Raw genomic sequence first — 23,906 nt, 5'->3', positions numbered from 1 at the left:
GGACCAAGCTTCCTCAATTTTCATTGGACCACAGAGGAAATAGGGGCGGGACATAAGAAGACCTAAGTCCAGTCTGATGCCTTGTATTGAATTCATCACAGTTACTAAATGTCCGGATCAGCTGATTCACAGGATCAGGATTGTGAAAGACCTAATTAAACACAATTTAGTTATTTAATACATTTTCCATTAAAATAATTTTCTGACAAATGCTGTCTGAGCAGTGACTAAAGTATGCACATTACATGCTAAAAATATGCCATAAGTTAGACTATAATTAGACTGAAACTTTACAGATATTATTAGCAGAACAGAAACATAACAGATCTGTAGGTTTTCCAGACTAAAAGGATCATTTTTCTAGAGAGGCATACTGCTGCTGAGTGTTTTTTCTAATCTATTTTTCAATGCTTCAAAACCTAAAAAGAAAATTCCATTAATCTCCATTTAACTGAGTGGCTACAGAAATCTCAGACATCCCCGGAGCTCGGCACATACCGTTTATCAAAACTATGCGCATGGCTCGATGCTTTATACAAGTTGGGTTCTTAATCAATGACTAAAGAATTTGTGGGGCACCCCAGAAACTCACCTGGAGAGCATGCGTCCTCAATGGGCTGGGTTTGATTTCAAGTCAGGGCCCTTTACTGCATGTCATCCATTTTTCACTGTCCTATCCAGGAAAGGCAAGAGGCCATAAAAATAATCTTCAAAAATGAGAGTTTTTGATAATTGATTAATCGTTTAAGTCATTTTTAGGTCAAAACTGCCAAAAATTCACGAGAATCTGCTCCTCGAAATGTGTTTATAGGATCCTAAATATGCATATTTGTTTAAAACATCACCTTTTCACATTTTTTGTCATTAACTACAACAATTAATTAGTTAATTAAGTCAGAAATTGGCAAATTAATCAACAGTAATAAAAATTGTTAGTTTCAGCCCTCGTTTTTAAGCTCTTTAATCATCAAAAACTTCTCACTTAATTATTTGTTACACCTGAAGCTCAGTAAGCAATGTGTATTTCCACGTCGTTCATAATACACAGCTGAAGTTAAATTTTGCAAGCTTGTCTAACTAGCACCTGCTGCTTGGACTTTAATTATCCAGGCAGGGAATACGGACACAAACTGAGGGGGAGTCACAAGTCTTTATCTCATTTACACCTTAGTAAGGGCCAGTTAATATTATTAGACAGAGCAGCACTGTTTGACTAACCTACCGAACTCTTGTGGTGCTGAGTTTTTAATTGGCAGGTCCTGTCATCTGATTGGATAAGGATGCATCACTGTCCTGGATACAGAAATACACAGATTGTTTCTAAGTCCACTCAGGGTACAGAAACAGTCTTTTATTCTCTTTATTTCCTCACTGACAAGAGTAAGAACAAGAGTACAAGGCAGGTCAGACAAAGAACTGTGTCATTATACCCGATTCTAAGAATAAAATCTGACCTTGCTTTTCGGTGAAAACTTTGTATCTCTTAAATGTCAACTTTTTCAGACAGTGAAGGGAAAAGAGTCTTGTTTGTAGCTTGAAGGCCATGTGTTGTTGTGTTTATATAATGGGTTTGAAAGAGTTTATACCAATGCAAAGAGTCTCAGTGGATACATTGTAGTCATTTTGAACATTTGAACACTAACAAGATTTAGAGTCTACAGCCCTGCTAGCAGCTCTGTGAAGCTGTACTTATAGGCACAGTGGTGCTTTGTACTAAATGCTAAAGTCAGCATTCCAACATGCTCATAATGACAATGCACATGCTGATGTTTAGCAGGCACAATGCTTACTATGCTCAACATTAAAGTTTAGCGTGTTAACATGGCAACATTTGCTAATTAGCACTAAACACAGCAGAGCTGAGGCTGATGGGTTTGAAGATTTGCAGGTGGGCTATTTGGTCATAAAATACAGTGTTTGGCAAATTAAAGAAGGATACACAAAGTCAGTGTTTCCCCTACATCCAGCAGCATGCTGCTGCAGAATCATGAGCACCGCTGCTAAAATTTCCCATTATCATTAATATCCTCTGCTTTCGTGTTTCACAGAGGGTGGCGCTTGGCCCCTCCACAAATGCACAGAGAGGAGCAGATGGAAGACAGGTGAAGTTACAATTATGTTGTCAGTACTGGTCACAAACAGGCTCAATAGTGAAAGACTAACTAATGTGCTGATGCAGTGGTGCCCCCAGAAATATTTCACTGCGGTGGCCAGATGTAGCGACTGAAAATCTGGGGGTGGCACACCAAAACTACATTAAATTATACTGTTGACGTTTATAGGCTAGTTGAAAACTATGGCAATATGAGTGTTAAGGAATCGCATACGGATATACTTTGGTTTCTTATTTTACAGTTAAAGTTACTTACTAACAGATGTGTATGGACTAAATCAGTAAAGTTAGTATTTTCAATTCCACAACAATCCTGTTTTAATGTGTCATTAATCTGTACATACTTGTCTTTGGTGATTCATTGTTCTGTAAATAGGCTGGTTGTCCTTTTCTTTAAAAAGACCAACATAAAGCTTTAACTTGAAGGAGTGCATTGATTGTAAGGCTGCTTTCAGACCTAGCGTTGTCTTGCTTTGGTCTGCAAGATAAATGTGACATTTTCTAATGTCACAATGGAGGGACAACTACGCAGGTTGATTTTAGCGCTGCTCATCGTGGACTATATTGCTGTCATTGTTCATTTTAGTCAAACCATACAGTTTGAAAATGAGGCGCGGCTCCAACTAGAAAACAATGTTTTGATGCATTGTTTTCTAGTTGGAAAACAATGTTTTGATGCATTGGATGTGCTGAATGTGCATATTAAGGCAGTACAGGAGGAGGTGCACATTAATAATCCTCCAGGACTGTAACATGCTCATGTTTAACCCAAGCAATGTGTCACGTGACTGCAGTTGGTTCAGATCCACAGTCGGAACACCTTCTCACCACAAACGAACCGCACAAGAGTTCGTCTGTAACCGGACTGAGACCTTCTTGAAGAGGTGGTCTCAGTCCGGTTACAGACGAACCGGACTGAGACCACCTCTTCAAGAAGGTCTCAGTCCGGTTGTTTTGGTGCTCACCTGAGTTGCTGTGTTCACACCTACCCAAATGGCAGCACTTAGGGGGCTAACAAACTTGAGTTTGATTGAACTGAAGCAAACAGGGTGGGTGTGAAAGCATAAGAAACAAAACATTTACTGGGGACAAATGCACTCAACTTTAGGGGAGACTTGTGAGTACATACAGAACCCATTTTCATTCACATATCATGAGGTAAGAGCTCAAGGGACCTCTTTGAAATTGGCCACACCATTTCTCTCGACAAAATTTAGCTTAACTTTGGAGTGTTATTCAGCTTCCATCCGGCCAAGCTTTGCCTACATGGTTGGTACCAATGCATGCCTTAGACTGTCTTGTTTCACAAAACTAACCTTTGCGTATCTTAAAAAATGAGTGTGACACAGCCTCTTAAAATCATAAATGTCTGCCTGTAATTATTTTCGCCAGGGGGAGTTATCCTCCCACTGGGGGGTCACCACTGACGCCAGACCAGAGAATATTTGGTTAAAATAAACTGTAATGCTATTTTGTCCACATTGTTTTCTGTTAGGTTTGCTCGGAGTGATGTAATGTAGCCCCAGTGTGTTTAATGTGGAGTGAGCACTGTGCCGCACTCTGTTTAAAAAAACGCCGTTTAAATGCTACATTGCTTGTCATCAACCAGTCACATGGTAACTTAGGAAGCAATGTGGCCTTGTGCGCTCGGATTAATTTGGCATACAGTTAACACACCAGTCATGATTTCATTTTAATGAAAACTCAGCTCCTGGCATTTTCTCCTGGTGTTCTTCACCACTGTTTTGGAAGAAGGAAATAAAGGCAGTAACAGGCAAACCAGCTTTAAAAATGACATATTATCTTTTTAAATAAGCATTGTGCTGTGGATCTAATTTATGTCGATGTGAAAAATGGTTCATGTGGATTTCAAAAATGTAGCTGAAAAGTTAGATGATCACCCATGCCACCAGCAACGCTAAAAAATGTACATCTCCCTTCAAGTTTCTGTGGTTTGACTCACAATGCTAATTAAAGACCCACAGAGGGCAGAGAAAAAGAATAAAATCTTTACATTGCAGAGACTACAGGCAGCTTACATGTGCAGCACGATGAATCTATATTGTATGCCGCCCACCAACAAGTTTGCACAGCACCCGCTCATGTTGCTTCAAACCACAACTTCACAGCAGAGGTCCAACCTACACTAAAGAAACCCATATAAGTATTCTGCCATTACATGCGTCAAATTCAAACCTAGTGTAGGTGAAAGCAAGCTCTTGGAAACTTCAGGCACTGAAAAGAAAAGAGCCTTGTTTTCAGCTTAATGGCCATGTATTGTGTCAATATAATGGCTTTTGAAAAAGCTTTTGAAAAGGAGAGGCTTTATCCCGACCCAGAGAGGAGCATGTACCTTCTCAAATGAACTAAAACATGGAAAATATCAATCGGATATTTTCATAATGTATTAGATCATATCACAAGGACTGCAACCAACAATTATTTTCATTATCAATTTGTAGGCAGAGGATGCAGTCTAATTTTCTAAAGCCATAAGTGACGTCTTCAAATTGCTTGTTAAGTCCAACTAACACTCCAAAAAACCCAAAGATTTTTCAGTTTACAATCAAATAAGACAAAGAAAACTATCCAGTCTTCACATTAAGAAGCTGAAATCATAAAATGTTTGGCATTTCAACATATACTCACTCCCAACTTGTCAAATAGAGATGCTTGGTCAGTGGCCCTAAACGTCAAAATATGACGCAATAGGCACCCTTCAAGCATCAGTTTTGTCCCTTCATGCTTATGATTTTTCAAAACAACCTTCCACTTTCACAGGAAATGTACAGTTACTGCTTGTTAAATGCATACAGTCACTTTACAAAATAAACCTGGAAAGAAGGTAAAAAATCTTTGGTTTTAGGTTAACTTCCTGAGGTTTAAAAGCAAGTGCTTAGATTTAAAAAAAAGACATCCTAGTTTGGCTTTAAATAAGTCACTACTGTCACTACTGTAATGTCAGGTCACATGACATACATCACTAGAGTAGCATGCTACACATACTAGCACACTACTTTATGTTCAAATAAACACAAGAAATTTGTGCTCTAAAGGATCAACGCTCAGTGAATAACCTCCTAAGCCCTATGATAAGCTATTATGGCAAGGCTTAACTATACAGTGTTTCGTCTAGTCGGTCCCACGACACCTCCAGGAGGCTAAACAGTGATATCTGGCGTCCCAGAGACACTCCCCTAATGACAGCTCTCACTGCTCCATGCACCGACCCAACAACCTCCTTTACCTTACTTACACATGGCTTTCTCAGCCCAAACAGCACTGCCACCATCAACAAACCCAGGCTCCGTACATGCAAGCTCCAGGTAGTGACCGTGTCGATACTACCTTTCCTAGCACATTCACTATACTCTATTTCACATTCTACATATCATAACTCCAATATAAACTAAAGTTAAAGGAGATAGATAAGATAAAGTCACAGGCTTTCTCAACCCAAACAGCACTGCCACCTTCAACAAACCCAGGTTTTGTTTATGCGAGCTCCAGGTAGTGACCATGACGATACTTATTATTAAAATAACTTGACTGACTTTTGGTTTCACCCAGGACGCAAAAGTCGGTCTCCCAGGTGACAGTCCAGAGTTTGTTTGACCCATCCACTGCCCCACCTACCCACCTTACACAGACTTTCTCACTCTTTATACTACAGTTGTTGCCCAGAATGCTGCTGCCCGGTGCATCTTATGCCACCGCTAAAGGGTGCCTCTGTGCGTCTGTGTCTGACACTGATGGCCACTGTCCAAGCGTCAGTATTTGATGATTTGGGAGTGAGACCATGTTGTACAAAAAATTACTCAAAAAATTACTTTTTGTACATTAGTACAAAAAGTTGATTCATTTCCTGTGAATTTTTTCAGCTGGAATCAAAACTTAACGTAATTTCATTGTAAAACAAGTGATTAGTGCTAAAAAAAAAAAAAAAATTCAGTCATCAACAGAAATTTTGAATAATTAATCATTTTCAGTCCTGTTTCAAGCACAATTGCCAATCACTCTGGATTCACCTTCTTGAATGTGAGGGTTTAATGCATTGTCATATATGATTGGAAACTGACAAATCACAATTCTGATATTTTTTAAACAATATCAATGATTAATTTATCACCAAAATGGTCAACAAATCTATTAATAATGACAGTGATGCAGCTCCTAATATTATTGTTGTGCTATTGAAATTTCAAATCACACTATGACTTGAACTAGACATGCACTCATACCTCTTCTCACTTGATTGCCCACTAGTATCCCCCAGTCGTGTTTTCTCATTCTTGGGTAGTGATGACATGTAGACTCTGTATCATGAGTCATTTAATATAGCGTAGAGCAGCTAGGCTAAGGGGCATATGGCCATGTTGGAGCAGAGCCATGCGGCTTAAGGCGGGGTAAACTGATGGGCAGAGATTGTTGGTGCATTTGCTGTTCGGCTCCGCATCATGTTTCCCTGTTGTTTCTACAGTGAGCACACTGTTTATCCAACAGCAGTAAATAAAACATTACAATCATATTTTTTTTCTCCATGTTAGGGAAAGTTGGTGTTCGAGGGAATTAGGGCTGTTGCGATGTAAATACCGTTTGTCTGTGCATGGAGATGAGAGAGGGTGAAAAAGCGAGGCAGAAGGAGAGGGAGAACGCTCATGAAATATCCTTGGCGACGAAAGACGCTGTATTCACACATTATTCACGGACAGTTTGTACCAACACTAACATTCTGCTGAGGCTATGATCAGCTGTGATTGGCTAAATGCATCAGAGGAAACGCTGCTGCAGAGCTAGAGAGCTGACGACGGACTGTGTGTGTCGACTGTTGATTATGGGGAGAGCCTGTGGTTCCATCTATTTCATATTCATGAGCCAAATGGTTCATGTTGTATTATTCATGAACAAATTAGACGTTCAAAACACCAGTGTGAGCAAGGCCGTATGCAGAATGCATATAGGGACTCATAAACCTAACTTTCACTTAAAAGTCGTCCACCTTTTCCTGGCCCAATGCACAAATTTAAATGTTGTTTCCTTCCGTCACTGATCCTGATGCCATGTTCCCTGTTGAAATGAGCTGCTGAGGCTAAATATATCCCAGACAATTTTTTTGTAAACAATTTGGGCTGCTGTCATTACAGCAGTTTCCACCATCTGCAGGCAGTGGTGAAGCAAAGACAGTCTTTTTTTTTTTAAATATCCTGTTTACTGTACCAGAGGTTGAGAGCCGACCGGCTTGTAAGAGACCGGCTTTGTTCTGCCTCTCTGATCAGCTGGCTTGCTAGCAGTCGGGACGGAGCAACAGAAGTGTGTCCAATCAAGCTGAGCCCTGTTTTAAAAAGGCCCTGCAGTCCTTGGGCAGAGGCCGCGTTTATGACCCAAAATCGAGGAGACGAGCCTGGCCCTCTCCCAAGCCCTCCAGCTCGTATATTCTGTTTGAGCATATCCAGAGGAAAGTGCAGCGCTGCAAGGAGGCCCCATGAGACACCTGTACATGTGTAACTGACTCTGTGTGTGTGCGTGTGTGTGTGTGAGAGAGAGGACAATGTGTGTGCGCGCGTGTGTAAACAGTGTGTAGGATGAAAGAAAACCTTGTTAACCTTCAAACCTGCCATGGTTTTTTTTAAAGCATAGACATGGGTGGAGAGACAGCAATAACAGTGAAATCATATTAGACACAGTGCAAATAGTATCACAGCTGAAGAAATATTCCATGAGGTCAACAGAATAGAAAGAAAAATGTACATCCAATGTATCCCCAAAAAACGACCTATAGAATCCTGTCAGTGTCAGTAATAAACACAGTCTGCTCAGGGTTGAAAATTAACAATCCCATTTGATGAAAAGCTCCTCATTTACATTAGCCAAATGGGAATGTATGGTATTGTTTTTTCTGATTACAGTGAGGTCGGACAATTACTGTAATGGTGAGGACTTATAACACATTAGGTGATCAGAGTGTTTAACACCACAGCAGGTCTTATCTGTTCTGGAGCTGATCCCTAAACTGAAGGTCACAAAAACAATTCAATGACTGTGTGGCTGAAATATGTTTGAACAGACGAGGGATGTATCGATTATGAAATGCTAGGTTGATACCAACAATTTGGCTGGTAGCTGATTCTTTAGTTTTTGCTGAAGAAAGAAATATTCATTATTAAGAAATAAAGCTCTTCAGTCCTTCATTAAACTGCCTTTGAATGAGCATAAATTCAATCATACACATTTATGAAACAGCCTTTAAAATAACATGAATTCACATAAAAAAACAGCCTCAAAAGCCTTTTTGGAATAAATATTTCATAATTTCCCTATTAACAACAAATTTCTCCTTCAAAAAACTTTATTTCTTTAAAAAACTTTATTCAAGTTTCTCAACAAAAACTACATTTTATAAGATTACATTTGAACACATTATGAACTGGGCAACCATTGGGCGAATTTACCTTTGCTGACTGTCTGTGGTTTACAGAGGCATACAATGCCAACCCTGTCCCTGGCAATTAGGTTGCCAAAGCAATGGGCCCAACCTAGAGCTTTTTTATTTCATCATTTATCAAAAAAACATCCACATTTCTTTCTTGAATATTACACAAGAATCAGGTAAAGTCAAATATCAGTATATCAGAAGGTTTGTCCCCAGTTTGTCCACTACTTCATACAGCTACAGCAGTCACATTTGGTTTGAACTGCAGAAAGCTGTTAGCGTCAACACTCTTCCTGAGACTTCAAACAAGCCTTTAAGTATAATTACACCTAATTTCCTGTTAGTAAATGAAAACTTTTCCTTAAATTTGAAGCCATATACTCTTGGCTTGGATATATCATAATTTAACTCAGTGCAACCTTCATCAGCAGTTAGTCTTGGCCTCTGGCTGCTAACAGCTAAGTTGTTCACAATGTAGCATCACTGGGGAAACAACAGGGTGTGTCCCCTGACAAGCCGATGCTGAGTTTACTTTGTTCATTTGTCCCAAACATAGACTGTGAAGGTAATGGATGTAGCTACCTTGGCGTCACTCATTGGTTGGTGGATTCCCAATATGAAGCCTCAAGTTCAGCACTTCATCATCTTGTTTTTTTCTAGCCAGAAGTGACCATATTTGGGTGAGAGGCTGGCGCTACAGAGGAGCGAGGGGTGGATCTGACTGAGAAGCCAAGGATACTATAAGCACACAGCCTGTCACTCAAAGCGACACGCCCTTAATTATACGTAACTGTAAGCTTTAATACAATGTAAATGCGTAAGTTATAAAAAATTAACTGCTTGTAGAGTTTTCATGAAAGGGAAAATTAGCTATAGAGACCTAATCGTTTTTTGTACCAGGCTTCAAACATGTTTATTTCTGCTGTAAAGTTGGGAATTTAAACATGGGTGTCTAAAGGGATTGACTGTTTTCTAGAGCCAGCCTCAAGCGTCTGTTCAAAGAACTGCAGTTTTTGGCACTTAGGCGTTGGGTTCTTTTTCAGTCCCGGAGGTTGCTGCTAGGTCCCAAAGGCATCTCAAGGAAGATCGCTGTTTGCTCCAAACACATTTTCTATTATATCCCAGGACAACATGATGCCATTTGTCTCGAGCACTGCTTTTTAGCCTGTGCAAGATTGATGTTACACAACAGAAAACCATCAGCCATTGCTATCGGTGAATGCCATCTTATTTGCTGAAAACCTGATGGCAGTCAGAAAGGCAAATATCAACCGATGGTGGATGAATCGGTACATTCCTAAAACAGACCCTATGCTCCCACATGCATCATCCCACATGCATACAGAAAGTAACTGCACCAAGAGGAGTGTTTGCTGGGTTTAGACTTTGAGTCAGCCACTTCAACTGTTTTTTTGTGTGTGTTGTTGTTGTACTGTAATGGTTTGTTTTCCTCAGAGTGGATCCATGCCAGCATGGCCCACAATTTTGCCTTGCTCATGGTGATCAATAGGCATTAGCTTGAGACAAGTGTTTTGTCAAGTGGGTTGTTCATTGAATGATTGGCAGCCCTGTGCTTCACTCAGACATGAACATGAAACCTTCCTACACCTGACTAAGCGAACACACTTCTCAACCTGAATGAATGAACATGCCACTCACTGGGCTCTCATTGCACCCTGCTTATGATTTTCAAATTTAAAAAACAAAGCTGCAGCATGCTAGAGCTCTGAAATTATCCACCAGAATCAGGTTCTGGATCAGTCTGTGGAGGATAAAAGGCCCCACTGTCACCTCACTGCAGCAAGGTCCTGGGATCCAACCTTGAGCCCTGACCTTACTGTTTTTTGTTTGTTTGTTCAGGTTTCCTCTTCAGCCAATATGCTACAAATACTCTTGCCTTTTCTCCCAACCGAGGCACTAAGTCTGAACTGCAGGTTGCACTGGTTCCTGACTGGCTACTGGCCTAAATTATTGAAAGGGAAACACCACGAAAGTTGAATTTCCAATATGTTATTTCCGTGGCCAGGAAAAGTTCAGTCAATATTTGTGAACATGAGCTACTCTCTCTCAAAGCCAGAAACAAGAGAAGTCTCAAACTTGTTATGCCATAGGGTATACAGTCTGGAGCTGCTCCATAGACAATGAATGGGAGCCTGATTTTGTGGATCTACAAAATGTTTGTTTCCCTTTTTATACCAAATGAGCTTTGTTCTTTCATAGTGTTCTCAGCTGTGAAACAGAAAATGTACATGTATTGACCAAATCACGATGTCTGTTTACTTTAACTTCCAGGTAGAAAACTGCTGTGTCTAGTATAATTTAACGGTGCTGAGCAAACAGGGGCAAGTAACAGCTGACATATTAAGAGAAAATGGTTACGTCTTTTCCACAGCCTTTCATGCACTGTTGAATAAAAGGACACTGGTATGTAATTGATAAGACTCATTCAACATATGGCAGCAGCATGTTGAATGCTTTCTTTTTTTCCACAATGTAATTTGAAAGTGTATACATCTCATTAAACTGAGATGCATGTTTGATGCTTTCATATCTCATTACTAACAACATATTACCCAAGGTTAGGTTGGAGACCTCATTTACCTGATGGGCCACTACAAATATTATGCGCTACGTATCCCTCTGTGTCTGTTGTTGATGTTACGGAACAGAGCTACCAGAAAAAACATCATGATTTGGCTCTAGGGGAAGCAAACACTGGATACCAGGATGAAAGTCCAGGGTTTGTTGGACCAATCCACCACCCCTCCCTCCTGCCCTACACAGACTTTCCTGCTTCTATATTACTTAATTACTGGCAGTGGTTCAACCTGACATTGTCCAGCCACATATCACACCACCGCAACAGGTGCCATCCAGCCACATTATGGGCTGACGCCGCCTGTTCCCATATCATACTGCTGCGGCAGATGCTGTACGGCAGACTGGCACCATATCATAACACCGTGAAAGGTTCCGGCCATGTTACCAAGTGATCACCACCCAGCGGTGGCAACAAAAAGCACCTGGTTAGGTTTAGAAGAAAACAGCATGATTTGGTTCTAACAGAAGCAAACACCAGTGTTGTTGGAGCAATCCACCCTAACCCCTCCCTCCTGCCCTATACAGAGTTTCCTGCTCCTTGTATTATTTCATTACCGGCAGCAACACTGTCCAGCCACATATACCATGGTGACAAATGCCGTCCAGCTGCGTTATGAGCTGACGCCACCCATCCCCATATCATACTGCCACGGCAGGAGCTGTTTGGCCAACCAGCACGTTATAACACTTTGAAATGTTCCATCCAGCCATGTTAACTGACATGACCCGGTGGTGTATCATACTGCTGCGAATGGTGGCTTTTGGTGTCAGGTGTCTGATGCTAAAAAGCAGTGGTATTTGACAATGTCAGAATGTGAACGGGTTGCACAGCTTAAATTTACCCAAATCTAGCAGTTACACTGATTGGCAGTTAAATATCGCTGTTGGGTAACAATAGATTTGGTGTCTTAAAGATGTTTGCAAAGCAACACAGTACATAAAAAAAGCACAGCAGAAAGGTCCAATAGATGTGACTACCAATGTTAAATTATATGTCTTTAGACACTATAGTTACAGCTGAATATGACAACAGGAAGTAACAAGTTTCACATATCTGCAATTTAAATCTATTGTCCGTTGTCTACCTGGAAGTGATTTTGGTTGTTAGCATGACATCAGTGATTCAGCCTATACTCAGAACATTCCCCTGGGTGCCCTCAGTGTCATCTGTAACATCTTTGCAAATTCACTGATACTTGATGGCATCACAAATTTGAGTTTTACCACTCTAGCTTTTGGATTTGGGAGAGACTTGCTCATGGCAAATGATCCTTCTGTACCGTCTCAGACCACAGGAATAATATGTATGAATTTTGAAAACAGGCGCAGGTTCTTTCTAAGATGAATCAAAGGCGAAATTTCAGCACTGAGATTTTTAAAGTTTCACTTCACTCCAAATCTGCGGTAAAATAGTGGTTCACAGAGTTCGGGACTTTTAAGAGTGAGGTCAGGGTTTGATCAATTTTTATTGATTCTGAATCCACAACCTGTAGCTACAACTCGAAAACGCGTTGAGAGCAGCAGAGGACATGGAATGCTGATTAAACGTGAATTTGACATGTTGATGTATTAAGTGTAGCCTCTTTATATATTGGAGATTCTCCAGAAATTAACGCGAGGCAAGCAGCTGGATCATTTCTCTGGGGAAGAGTCTCTACTGTGTTATTCTTGTTGAACTACAACAACTCAAATTCCACTTGTGGCCATACAATGATGTCATTTGTCCCCCTCACAAAGGATCTTGAGTTGAGTACTGACATTGCTCGTTGCCTTTGACTATTTTGACACATTTTGATAAAAAGATGTTGAAGTTAGTCTCTTTGCACGACTCAAGTGTGCTCCAGTCTTTTCTCTCCTGTGGTGATCCGTCTTACATGTGGTTCGATCTCAGCAGGTGTTTTTCAGACTTAAATCTTGCAGCAAAAACTCAGACTGCAATATGTTATCTGATTTTGTATAGCTACTGTAGATTTGAGCACTGACTCTGTTGTTCTCAATGGCAAATTAGTTTGTTTTTTTTATTCTAGTTCATACATATACAACATGTTGTACATGGAACTGAAGCTAAATTGATTTTCTTTCACACTTTTGCAGTTATTATGCCAGTCATAGTACAACAGCATAAGTGGTATAAAAAACTTTCAGCTAAACATACAAACTGTCAGTATAGCTCATCAGGCTCACACTTCCACCAGCTCAGACTACCAACTACAAATAGTATTCTTTATGTGATGTGCAGTAATGTGCCAAAGGCTGCTCACTCTGCTACCTGCTGGCGTGTGCAATACATGTGTAATTCTGATCAAAAGAACTAAAAGTTAAATTAAGTTATGTTAATATCAAAGGAAAGGTGCAAAAAATTTCCTTATCGGAAAATACATGATGGCGCTAGCACCTTGATGACGCCAGATTTCATTCAGTATTCTCAAGTTTCATGTCAAGCCCAGTTCAGACTAAAGATTTGCAACGAGACTCGTTGAAACAGGAAACTACTTGCAATGCACCATTCTCAAAACCTGCCAGTGCACACCAATGCAACTAGATGAGACGGTGTATCATCTCTATGCAACAACTCTCTGTACTTCCGTTATAATTTGCAGCTTTTCAGGTTTATTTTGTGGCTGAATATAATTTGTAGCTTCTTAAAATATGAATGAGGATAGTGATAGTGAGATACTGGCTACAGCTGCATTTGTTGTAGTGATGACATGGTGAAAAACAAACAAAACGAGCATCAGATGGACTGTATTCATAATAAATACACCAGTAAGCAGCATTAATTAATCAGTCAATGAGAATTGATGTGTGGAGGGGGCATCAGCACATACAGCCAGCAGCAGCAGCGACCCACTGTCCAACACTGGCACACCATGAGTGCAGAAACAGAGGGCTCTGCGGGGACGAATCATCTGCTGCAGCAAGCGAACACGCTATCTGAGGTCATTTTAACTTGATCGGCAGACTTCACTACAAGCCAGTTGGCTGTTCAAACAGGTGACCTAACTTCCTAAACCAACCACTGGCAATTTGACCAGCGGAGTTGCATGTGACACCATCAGCTGGCTTGAGTCAAGCTCAGATGGCCAGCTCACATTACTGCAACTTTTCTCTGCAACATTCTAAAATGGTGTTGTCTCGTCGCAAATCATCGGTCTGAACTGGACTTTATATTCCCAAGTTCAACCCCATATATTCTGACTGTCATTCCATATATTCAAACTGTATCTCTATATAAAAGGTTTCCTCACAGTTTCATGGACAAAATTTCAGGACTTTTCCATGACATTTCAAGGAACCATAACAATTTTTTTTCTTGTCCTACTTCCCCATTATGGTAATTTCAGCTAGCTGGCATAAATGGTGGGAGAGTCAGAACACAGGGAGAAAGCGAAGAAACGAACGTGATGGTTAACAAACGTCACACATCAACACATATTAGAGCTAAATTACGTTTAAATCAGAAAACAAATTTGCTGCGATGTTACGTAACGTTGAAGGTTATCCACAGAAGACTACTGTAACAATTTTATTACATACAACAAAATGCTTTCCAAAGCTATCAATGATTTTTACTAATTCCATGACTTTTCAAGTCCTGGAAAATGTCACTGTGAAAGTCCGTGACTTTTCCAGGTTTTCCATGACTGTGGAAGCTTTGTATATATTCAAACTTTCACTCTATACATTGAACCCCACCCTTTAACCCTGTATGTTCTCTTTCAGTCCATATATATTCAAGTTTTATTCCATACATTCAAATTTTAATTTCATAAATATTCAAAATATCATTCTATATGTTCAAACTTTTATTCCATACATTCAAAATTTCAATCCACATATTCAAGATTCATTCCATTCATTCAAAATTTCATTCCATATATTCAAACTTTTATTCTATATATTCAAACTGTATTTCTATATACAGGGTTTAGTGTAACAATTTTATTACATACAACAAATTACATTATTTTTCCAAACTTTCAACAAGTATAGTTATTCCACGACTTTCCTTGGCCTGGAAAATGTGATTGTGAAATTCCATAACTTTTCCAGGTTTTCCATGACTGTGGGAACCCTGTATATATTCAAACTTTCATTCCATGTATTTAAGATACATTCCATATAGTCAAACGTTCATTCTATTTATTCTGACGTGTGTGTCTGTGTTTTCCAGATCACAGGTGTTTTGACAGGTGTAACATGTTTCCATCAACATCTAATGAGCATTTAACCAATTAGGACCTGACTGTAAATGTCAAGTTGCACAGACGTAATCATAGCAATACATAGGTTGTCCCTACAGTTGCCTTTGCCTTGTGAAACAATGGATAACACTTCACTTAGCATGTCAAACGTACTAATGATAAAGCAGCAGCATATCAATGTGCAGCTGTCTGTGGACTAACACCGTCTGAACGGTGAGGTAAGATACACTGAATAGGAATTTGCACAACAAAGGCCTGATCTATCAGTGAATGGGGAGGCAGAGAATGTGGCTGTGGACTTTGAGATGTGCAACAGGAGGGATAATTTAATTATTGAAAATCGTGTGGGCTCCTTCCTTTACTTTCCCCCACGGTGTTCAAGGTTAATTGTCATAAGTTCAGGCCAATCTACCACCAAGGCACGAGGGAGGGGACCAGAGGAGAGGCGCCACACCAAAATTCAATTTTATTAAGATGACTGTGCATTCAAGCAATATTTTCCATTACGCATTGATTCTTCAGTGGAGACTACTGTCAGCCAGCTTCAAAGAGTTGCTCCAATTTTCTACATAAGTTACTGCTTGTCCCCTCTTCTCACTGACATCACAGGAGATAGAAAAACCAATGCAAGGCATTTACTGGAAAACTAAGTGCAGGTAAAAGGTAATATGAAATGTCTTCTGAGCCCTTTCCTAAACTGAGGCTCATTGGCTGTGAGATTAACAAAGGTGTTTGGCTTTGCACTGGAGATAGACGCAGGCCATTCCAGACAGCAGCATGTTAGCGTGTCTCAGCCGTTTAGAGGATTGCTTGTGTAATGCCATCTGTATTCAGGGGATGAACACCCACTTTTACACCAGGGCAGAGAGAGAGGAGCAACAGTGACTTCAGCCAACATCTGTCGCTTTCCCTCCATCTTCCATTCACTCATCCGCCAGTCGCTTTCATCCACTTAAAATCACGTCACAAGACCGGATATGTTAATTGAAGAAACAATTCACTCCAAATAAAATGAATATGAAGGGTAAAAGCATCTGTGAATATGCAACATGAACTGCTACAAAACGGAACAATGGTTGGCTTTTGATATAAAATGCTCGATAAATAATTTGTTTCTCCTCTTTTGCGGAGTGTGCGCCGTCACATGCAAGAAACCCAGTGCACACTATGTACACATGAAATGTTCCATGTAAAAATAAAGGTTAATTATAAAGTCTAGAGCTGTAATTCTTTATTAAGAGGTGCCAGTAGGAGCTGAAATGATTTGTCAGTCAACAGAAACTGATTTGCAACTAATTTGATAATTAAATAGTAATTTTTTTTTTTTTGAAGAAAAAATGCCTTCCATTCCAACATTTCCTTCTTCTAGCTACTCAAATGTGAGGATTTTTGTTGCTTTTTCTGTTTCAAAATTGTAAAATAAACATTTTAGTTTTGTGGAGTTTGTTGGACAAAACAGAAAAATTGTGATGGCATTTTTTCAAAATTTCAGACACTTTATCAATAATCAACTGATAATGGAAATAATCATTCATGACAGTCTTTGGGGAGACAGATTATTTTTTAAATTCTGCATTTTTGCTACTTTTTCCCCTAGAAACATATTTGTGTGCCCTTAAATGCAGAGCCAGCTATGGCTACTAGATGCTAGCTTTAAAATTACTTACAGCCGCACAGGATTCCATTCATTATATGCAATTGGTAAAGGCCTAGTTCCATACATTACCTTTAAAAAAATAAAATGGTTTAAATTAGACAAAGCAAGGGCTCAACACGTGTCTGCTACTCAGCAATCTCCATAAATCAGTTTATCAGTGCATTAATTAAACTATAGGTCCATGTGTAGTACATGGTGAAGAAGCCAGCATATTATCCGTATCCTAGGACATCAATCTACAGAATAAATGTTGGCCCTGTGCGTTTCTACAAACCATGGATATGTTGCATTTGTAAGCTGCATTTGTTGGGTATGTTGAAACTTTGCATTTAACACCGTGGTTAACATATGGTTAGGTTTAAGTGCAAAAACCAGTTGGTTAGGCTTAGGAAACATCATGTTTTGGCTTACAATAATCAGCTTGTTTGCTACAAACATAGCTGTAATGTCCTAAACTACTTATTAAAAAATACCTGGTATGGTCACTACAAGTATGGCTTGAAATCTCCCAAACCATTCTTTAAAAATATTTGATATGGTCACTACCAGCATGACTGGAAACGTCCAAAACAATTTCTACGTGTCTTCAAACCAGGGATATGTTACATTTGTTTAATATGAAAAATATGTTGAAACGTTACATTTATATTTTCAATTTTATGATGTGGCAACACTGTGATTAACATGTGGTTAGGCTTAGGCTCAAAAACCAGTTGCTTAGGGTTAGGGCACATCATGTTTTGGCTTACAATTACTAGTTTGGTCGCTACAAACATGACTAGAAATGTCCCAAACTATACTTAAAAAAATACCTGATATAGTTGCGACAAACACAGCTAGAAATGTCCTAAACTACCTGGTATAGTCACTACAAGCATGACTGGAAATGTCCCAAATTATACTTAAAAAAATATCTGATATGGTTGCAACAGACACGGCTAGAAATGTCCTAATCTTCTCTTAAAAAATACCTGATATTGTCATAACAAGCATGACTAGAAATGTCCCAAACTATACTTAAGAAATGCCTGATATGGTTGCTACAAACACAGCTTGCAATGGCCAAAAGTCTCTTTAGAAACAGCTGCTTTCATTGCTACAAACACAGCTGGTCATGTCCCAAACTGTCCTTAGAAAATACCCAGTATGGTTGCTACAAACACAACATTGGTTGGAAATATCAAAAACTATTCTTAAAAAATACTCAAACATGGCTGGGCATGTCCCAGACTCTCATTAAAACACACCTTCTTTTGTTGGTCTTGAACAGTGGTCCTCTGCTGTCAGGTGCTTGGCAGGTATCACAGCATCCACCATCCCCTGGCTGGTAACATACGGCGTAGATCAAGACCAAAAGGCTGGTGAAAGAGAAACAAGTCTGTCAATTTCCATAATTTATTTGGATTTAATCTTTTTTTGTTTGAAGGTTTTAAAGCAGTTGTTGTCCATGCTCACATACTATTAGGAACTTGGTTGGTTGGCTTGAACTGAAATGGCTATTAAACCACATAATATGCAACTTTTTTCTTGGTAAAATTATTGAAACATGAATAACATGTAGAGCAACAGAAGAGCAATGAACAGCAATGACACTTGGGTTTTTAATCCACAACTCATTGGAAATGCTGTGTCATGGGACTAAAAGGCTCTGATAGTTAGATTTGTAACAAGCTCGCCAGCAGAGATCCTCCTGTTTGATTCTGTCTTGACCTTCTCTATTATCATGTCATCAGACACAAGATGAAGATGCTCTGTGTGACAGTCCGATCTTCGCTCCACAACAATTTGTAAAGAACAGAATTGCCCATTTTAGTGCATGTGCACAACACACACACACACACACACACACACACACACACACACACACAGGCCTCGAGAAGAAGCCAATAAAACTGTTTCTATGTAGCACTTCAGGTCGAGGAATGGAGGCGATAAGGTTGGAAACTGTTCAAAAGTTGGGAAAGATGTGACACCTGACATCAGTGTCATGGTAAACGGTCCATGATGTAGATCCACATGATGCTGCGATGCACAAACTGCTGTTACCTGTTCCTAAAAAGGAGTTGTTTGTACGGTTTGTCGGATATGGAAGCCTAATGGGCAAAAGAGGCTGTGAAATACAGCTTTCTGTTGACACAGCAGTCACTCGCTGCTGTTTAGGAGACACTTTGTGTTTCCAAATGTGATGAGATTTTTCTTTTTTTTCGTATTATTTTGGCAGCAGCTTTGGTGATAAATGATCATTGCTTTCTTTGTCCAAAAAAAGGGACAAATCTGTTTTGTTCATCATTGTCCCCCTTTATCCTTAAGTGCTTTTCATCTTTGGAAGGCAATACCAATCTTCAATCCACTTTTGGCTGGCAGAGTGTTATTTCCATGTTTAGCAATTTATGTTTCCTTTCCCTTACATTCTGTGTAATCTGACTGTCTGCAGGTGGCTTCCTGTTCTCGGGTTTGTGTAGTCACGTGGCTGTCACCGCTCATGCTAACCGCCCAGGTATTCCTCTGTTTATTCCAAACAAGCTGCGGCTCCAAGAAAAGCAGAAGCATCATTTTCTATGCTGAACAAGAGTTTTCGTGTGTAAGACCTCGGAGACACCGACTGCTTGCACAGCAAATGTTAAAGTTTTCATGACCTGGATATACGTTGAATCACTGCTCTGTGGTAGAAACTGTCAATAGAGAACAATAGACGTTGCCAATTAATTGTTACATTAGGTTTTGAGAGGCTGTTACCGATGTAATTGCACACTGCTCTTGTCTTAAAAGATGAATCACTTAAAGATGAACATACATATGTGCAGATGGCTCGCAGGGTTTTAGTGTCTTTATGTGCAGAGTACATCTGTATTCTGGTAGGCCTCTGGATTGATTCTCATACACACCATCAGTCTTGTTTCATAAATGAGGAGCCTGAATAATATCTGACTCACACACACACACTTGTGCACACACACAAAGAAATACACACACGCGCACACAAACCCAGAGGAAGATTTTTAACTGTAGTCAACAGATAATTAAAAAAAAGAAGCTGGAGGTTATATCCATTGATCTGAACCACCTGCCAGAGAGACAATTAGTCTATTGGTTGGAATAAACAGGCACATCACACACACACACACACACACACACACACAAAGGATTATTTAGACTCCAACCTTTTACCACTGCTGTCAGAACAAGGCCAAAACAAGAAACTTTGTTGTTCAAATATAGCTCAAACAAGCACCTCTCTTTTCCCCCCACAGACTGAACAGAGAGATGATCAGCACGCCCTATTTCAGTTTGCTATTAATTGACATGACATTATTTTGGTCTCGTAGCATTTTCAGGATCAAACATGCCTGTTTGATTATTTAAATGGGGCATGACATATATTTGTGCATTGTAAAGTTTGTATGCACACTGTCTGCATTTATAAATCAAATGCAATGAAAATAATTTACTGCTTTGATTATTAATTGTTGGCATTTTTGATCTTACTTAGCATGTATACTGTAGAATAAATATGTATTAATTTGTTTTTTATAGGTCATGTTTCACATTTGCATATGTCTATTTTGGGTTTATCCTCGTGTCGGAAAGATGTCACCGTATGTATTTAGTGCACTTGAAGTGTCCTGACAGCAAGTTGCACCCTTTGAACAGGTAAACACGATTTATAAAACCCCGGCACACGACTACTGAAAAACAGCCTTCTTAAATATTGTACATAGAAAACCAGTCTATCATGGCTCTTTCCATTTTGGAGCAGGCCCTGATTTTAATTACTATACATGGTGAATTAGCTAATGAATAATGAATGGATTCCTCACACTAAGTGCTCTGACTGCTAATGCACTTGCAATTCTCTCACTCTACTACCCCCTCACACACTGCCAATGTTGCTTTCTGATTCTGTCTTTTTTTAGCCCCCCTCTCCAAGTCTGATTCACACACACACAATTTCTTCCCACCTCTGCTTTTCTCACTCTCACTCAGATTTGATTAGATTTCCCTCTGTAAGGAATTATTTAGTGATGAGAGTAGAGAATGAGACGGAGTTAGAGAAAGGCTCCGGGATAGAGGGAGACAGATAGTGGTTCTCAGGGGAGCGAGGGGAGAAGGAGATAGGTGCTTCGAGGAAAGAGAGCGAAAAAGCTGGAGGATTTAAGGTGCAGTGGAGCTGCAGACATGCAGGGGAGAGACAGAGAAAGACAATGTACTCTGTGTGCTCAGTGTGCAGAACTTCAAATTCCATGGAGCTGAGATAAAAAAAAAAATCTACAAATATACATCTAGAAATATAGAAAAAATATATGTAATGCATGCAGAGAAGTGTGTGTTTTATCCTGGGGGAGAACATGTAAACTCCAGACACATAGGTGGATTTTTTTTTTTTTTTTTTCACTTATTATTCCCCTATGGCTGCATCAAGTCGTGCTTCAGCTTCCTCCCACAGTGTAAAGACAGGCAGGATAGGTGAAGTGGAGACTCTGAAGTGCCTGTAGGTGTGAATGTGTCTGTCTGTCTATATGTGTTAGCGCTGTGATGGACTAGTGACCTGTCCAGGGTGGTTGTCAACCAGTGCATGATGGGATAGGCTTCAAGCCCCCTAGGACACTGAACGCAACAAGTGATAAAGGAATGGGTAGATGGATTATAACTACAACTGATACATTTTCAAGTATTTTGAATTATTTAACGTTGCTATAACATATATTTTGACACTAGTAATGACCAGTGTTGGGTCAGTTACTCTTAAAATAAATAAATTACATATCACTTGTTAGCGTCATTTGAAAATAATAAGTTACTTTACAATATTACTCTATGTGTAGAGTCCAGTTTATTACAGATCATTTTAAATCCAGTGCTGCAGGTCTGACTCAGTAGTGCATTCACATACAGTGGTTACCACTCTCCCCTGCTTACATGAACAATAGCATAACGATAGAGATTAAGTTGCAGAGACAAGCAGGATGAGGAGGGTCAGGCAGAGGATCAAAGTCTGATAATTATAGATATGGATAAACATTTGTGGGCCTATGATATGAAACACAGTAAACAAACATTGAGTTCAGCACAACTAACAAAATGGCGTGCGATCAAGTCACTACGACGAGCGCAATGCCAGTTCACGGTGTGCCGCTCAGCTACAGCAGCACCAGAGAAACAGTTATGCATAAGAACGGGATGATTTGCCGACGTTGCTCTGCAGTTGTACAGAATGCGAACAAGAAAAAACATTCAACTTATATCAACTTCACCCACATTTGTTGATCACCAGGAGAAGGATAAAACATACCAGAGGTCAGCCTCTTATCCCTGCTGCTTTCAGGCAGCCTTGGGAAGCAAAAGGATAAGTTGTAGGTATGTGAATGGAAACACACTGGACATGATAACGCACCCGATCATTGCCACCCTTTAATAATGCAGCATAGAAGGAATGACATGACAAGACACAACAACCTTCAGGGGGATGTTTTTCCTGCTGGCGCACTGCAAAAGTGGATCAGTGTGAATAAAAGAACACGTTATATGACTTTGTTACTGCTGAAAAGTAATATATTACTGTAACGCCCTACCCCCCACACTGGCAATGACAGTCAGGTAATTTGGGACACTTCTTGTTAGATTACCACCTAAAATTCTGAAGACTACCTCAAGTGTTACTTCTATAAAGAAAATATGTTGCCAAATGAAAAAAACTTTAGAAACATTGGACCTTCAAACACATCAAATACCCCTGCCTCAGTCCAGTGACATGATCAAGTAATATGGGACAGTTGGTGAGGTAAAATGAGAGTGATGTAAATCAGTGTACCATTTTAGTTATTAATTCCTTGAAGTATTAATGTAACCTAACTATTCATTTAAAACGAGCGTCCAAATTTCCTGCCATGATTTCTCTGTTCTATTGCTGCCTGTTTCCCTGGTGCCATATTTTCTGAAGCAGAAATGCGTGTGTGTGTAACAATGATGGCTAATTCTGGACTACTGTGGCAGACATGGAGTCACTGCATAATCTTTAATATTTTTTAAGTGTCAAAAATACTAAAAATGTCTGTAATACTACAGGGTGGATCACAGAATAGCATAAGTCATGATTTTATAGTAGTAGCCAAAAAAAGCTGGTTTCGCTTTAGGAAAACATCCAATGCTAGCTTCATTTTTTACCTGAATGTACTCACTCCAACCCTTTTCCCATAAAAAGGCAAAGTGTAATGTGAAAACATTTTTGAGTACAAGTCACACAGTTTCTAAAATGCAACATCCTACAACTGTCAGATTGGGCGACATCTTCTGCAAAGTTGCTTAATTCTTGTTCACACTTTTGCACCGTGATAAACACCTTAGGGTCGAAACCAGTCTGTGTTTTAATGCCAGCAGCCATGATTTTTGAATAAAGGCTTTTTAACTAAATTCAGGTTCTTTTGTTTGTGTTTAGTGCCTGACGTTTGTTCCCCTCCCATGTTCTGACCCTTTTCTTCAAGAGCACCTACAAGTTTCATACAATAAAGACAGTCCTCGAGCGCACGACTACCTCGTTCTTACAAGTTTGATCCTACAACCATTTTTGTTTTTATACTCATTGTTTTAGCTGCAGGACTTTTACTACCAAGAGGAGAAAATCAACATGCCAAGTGGCCACATGCAAGTTCTCGGACCAGTGATTTTTTTAAATCTCAGATCATTTATAATGATTGTTTCATGTAAAGAACATTTGTAGTAATAATGCAATAACATGTTTGGCTGCTTATATTTAAAGAGCCCAAGGTGTGACATCTAATTTGTCCCATTTTACCAGTGGTCCCAAATCACCTGACTGAACCCTGATCGGAGGCATTCGTAGTAACAAACGTAACAAAAGATTTATTGTCTTAGTTAATTTAACTGTACTCTTTAATTATGTTT

The 23,906-nt window shown here is 39.6% G+C and overlaps 1 protein-coding gene and 1 long non-coding RNA gene across 6 annotated transcripts in view; one reads left to right on the top strand and one right to left on the bottom strand.

Annotated features, from left to right (window-relative positions):
• The window catches only part of LOC125879995 (uncharacterized), a 248,571-nt gene that overhangs the window by 79,645 nt on the left and 145,020 nt on the right, over positions 1-23,906 (bottom strand). For all 5 annotated transcript variants that reach the window (XR_007448001.1, XR_007448005.1, XR_007448003.1 and 2 more), the window contains exon 4: positions 18,254-18,364. This is a non-coding gene — a long non-coding RNA (uncharacterized LOC125879995). The remainder of the gene's footprint in view (positions 1-18,253; positions 18,365-23,906) is intronic.
• The window catches only part of LOC125879702 (leucine-rich repeat-containing protein 4C-like), a 67,130-nt gene that overhangs the window by 14,324 nt on the left and 28,900 nt on the right, over positions 1-23,906 (top strand). The window lies entirely within an intron of this gene.

Source organism: Epinephelus fuscoguttatus, linkage group LG2 (genome assembly GCF_011397635.1).
Source record: "Epinephelus fuscoguttatus linkage group LG2, E.fuscoguttatus.final_Chr_v1".
Classification (NCBI taxonomy): Eukaryota; Metazoa; Chordata; class Actinopteri; order Perciformes; family Serranidae; genus Epinephelus; species Epinephelus fuscoguttatus.
Note: the sequence above shows the minus strand (reverse complement) of the source record. Positions and strands in the feature narration are given on the sequence as shown.